Source organism: Phalacrocorax aristotelis, chromosome 4 (assembly GCF_949628215.1).
Source record: "Phalacrocorax aristotelis chromosome 4, bGulAri2.1, whole genome shotgun sequence".
Classification (NCBI taxonomy): domain Eukaryota; kingdom Metazoa; phylum Chordata; class Aves; order Suliformes; family Phalacrocoracidae; genus Phalacrocorax; species Phalacrocorax aristotelis.
Genome location: NC_134279.1, coordinates 68,062,830 through 68,066,360, shown reverse-complemented (window position 1 = coordinate 68,066,360; position 3,531 = coordinate 68,062,830).

The window sequence follows — 3,531 nt, the reverse complement described above, 5'->3', positions numbered from 1 at the left end:
TGGGAAGCCTTTTCTGGTAGAGGTAGATTTGTTTCATGGCCTCAGTTGTACATGTGGCCCAGACTTTCATAAAGGAATTTGGGATGCATGTACGAAGCCAAGAAATCTTGTCTTTACTCACCTGAACAAACACTTAGCAAAATCTCCTTGTAAGCCCTATCTGCCTGCACAAGCATGTTATAAAGCTCACTATGCATTTTTAAGCATCCTAAATTTGCTTATTGTCAGAATAAGGTTCATTCTTGCTTGGGACTTCAGCCTGTTACTTAGTATTTCTGAATGGCATGACTTGACATACTAGGACTGCGGTCTAAAGCTCAGAGTCATTTTTTAAGGACAGCCAGGCCTTGAATCTGTTATAATAATGTTATTTATAGCAAAGATTGATAATTTCTTGATGTACACCATGATAAAAGAGATTAATTCGTTGGCATGAGCTAATAACACAGTGTCAGCTCTATAGTTAGTTTCTGTAACAGAAAATGACATTGCCCAAAAAGAAAGGAACAATGCTCTTTAAAGTTCTAAAACACTGATTATCTAGCAGAAAAATAAGCCTACCCCTTCACGTTTGTCTGAAGTTTCCATGTGCATTCTGAAAGTGCCTGTGTGAAACTTGCCTAAGAGTGTCTATTATTTCCAGAGCAATCTGAGGCCTGGGTATTCAGGCTAGCATTCTGCGAACCTACATGAAACCATCAAAGACCATACTAACTTCTGTATTTACACACTTTCTTGGCCCGCTCCTTATTGTCGATGTACCTGCCACTCTCCCTGATACTAGTGCAATCAGTTGAGAGTGCTCCCCAGCACATGCTGAAGTCTCAGTGACAGAGGCATGCAAATGTCTGCTGGAGGGAAGGTGTCCCATTTGCCATCAAGAGGATCCTGGAGCTTGTTGTGGCTACCTCTGTGCCCACACACAGTTTCCTTTAGTGGAAAACCTGGGCCCCATAAGGATGGTGAGTGACAAGGACAGAGCTGGGCATGGCCAGCACATGGCCAGCAGATCTCCATGTGGAGCAAACTGACTTAACATAGACTCCCCTGATAGCACTTGGCATCAAACTTGGATAGGACGTGGGTGACTCAGGTAGGAATTAATGTGCAATTCAATAATCTCATTCCTGAATTCTAATTCTAAAAATGCTGTGTCAGCCTCAGTCGGCAGCTAAACACCACGCAGCTGCTTTCTCACTCCCCCCAACCCTGGGGGACGGGGGAGGGAATCGGAAGAGCAAAAGCAAAAAAAACTGAACCGGCTTGTGGGTTGAGATAAGAACAGTTTAATAATTAAAATAAAATAATAATGATAATGATGATTATTATAGTAATAACAATAATGATAATCTAATAAAAAAGAAAAGGGAAAAAGGGAAAAAAACAGCAAACACAAACGATAAAACTGCTCACCACCCACCGACCGACGCTGCCAGTCCCCGAGCCATGATTTCTCCCTCTCTCCCCTGGCCAGCCCCTCCCAGGTAACACACTGGGCATGACGTTACATGATATGGAATATTCCTTTGGCCAGTTTGAATCTGCTCCCTTGGCTGTGCCCCCTCCCCTCCCGGCGTCTTGTGCACCCAGCAGAGCACGGGAAGCTGGAAAAGTCCTTGACTAGTACAAGCACTACCCAGCAACAACCAAAACATCTGTGTGTTATCAACATTGTTTTCATACAGCACTACGCCAGCTGCAGTGAAGAAAATTAACTCTATCCCAGATAAAACCATGACATGCTCCTAAAAACACATCAGAAATTGGCGGTTTTTACAAGAGGCACCTTTAGCCCCCAGTGCCCTTCCTCAGATATCGAGAGCCTCCCTGGTCTTGCAAGGGGCAAGCACAGGGGCTGTGTAGAGTCTGCAAGTAAGAACAGGTGAGGTGAGGTGCAAGAATTCCCTGTATTCCTTATGGGTTGTTAGGCAATGTTTGCATGGGAGTGAGTGTGTCGCATCTTTGGCATTCTTTCTCTCCTAATGCTGAGTTGTACCTGAGAAGCCAGCCATGTAACAGGTCTAATACCCTGAGGAGCTCAAGTCCTCTGTTGCTTCTGGCCCTGAGCAATCTGGGATACATGTCTACATTTCCTCTAAATATTGACAGTGAAAACTCAAGTATATGTCTCAGCCTAACACCATGTGAGGTTGTGGTTCTGGTGATTTGGTGAATATATAAGCACACAGATGGAGAGAGCTTGGGTGAACATATATCAGGTGGCAGACAGGAGAGGTGCCAGAGGACTGGAGGAAAGCAAGTATCACTCCAATCTTCAAAAAGGGCAAGAAAGAGGACCTGTGAAACTATGGGCCAGTCAGCCTTACCTCTGTCCCTGGAAAGGTGATGGAGCAGTTCATTCTGGAGGACATCTCCAGGCATGTAGAGGACAAGAAGATTATTAGAAGTAGTCAACATGGCTTCACCAAGGGAAGATCATGCTTGACCAACCTAATAGCCTTCTATGATGGCGTGACTGGCTGGGTCGATGAAGGGAGAGCAGTGGGTGTTGTCTATCTTGACTTCAGTAAGGCATTCGACACTGTCTCCCACAACATCCTCATAAACACACTTAGGAAATGTGAGTTAGATGAGAGGACAGTGAGGTGGATTGAGAACTGGCTCAACAACAGACCTCAGAGGGTCATGATCAATGGAGCAGTCTGGTTGGAGGCCTGTCACTAGTGGTGTTCCCCAGGGGTCTGTGCTGGGTCCAGTCCTGTTCAACATAGTCATCAATGACCTGTATGATGGGATAGAGTGTAACCTCAGCAAGTTCGCTGATGACACCAAGCTGGGAGGAATGGCTGATATGCTGGCACAGTGTGCTGCCATCCAGCGAGACCTGGACAGGCTGGAGAGCTGGGCCGAGGGGAACCTCATGAAATTCAACAAGAGCAAGTGCAAGGTCCTGCACCTGGGGAGGAACCAGTACCAGTACAGGATGGGGTCTGACCTGCTGGAAAGTAGCTATGTTGAGAAGGACCTGGGAGTGCTGGTGGGCAGCAAGCTGACCCTGAGCCAGCAACGTGCCCTTGTGGCCAAGAAGGCCAACAGTATCCTGGGGTGCATTAAAAGGAGTGTGGCCAGCAGATCAAGAGAGGTTATCCTCCCCCTCTGTTCTGCCCTAGTGAGACCACGTTTGGAGTACTGGGTCCAGTTTTGGGTCCCCCAGTTCAAGAAGGATGTTGAACTGCTTGAGCAAGACCAGCGCAGAGCTATGAAGATGATCAGGGGACTGGAGCCTCTCCCTGATGAGGAAAGACTGAGAGACTTGGGTTTGTTCATCCTGGAGAAGAGAAGACTGAGGAGGTATTTCAACAATACCTATCAATATCTAAAGGGTGGGTGTCAGGATGATGGGACTGGGCTCTTTTCAGTGGTGCCCAATGACAGGACAAGGGGCAATGGGCACAAGCTGGAACACAGGAAGTTCCACCTAAATATGAGAAAAAGCTTCTTTCCTGTGAGGGTGCCAGAGCAGTGGCACAGGCTGCCCAGGGAGGTTGTGGAGTCTCCTTCCCTGGAGAC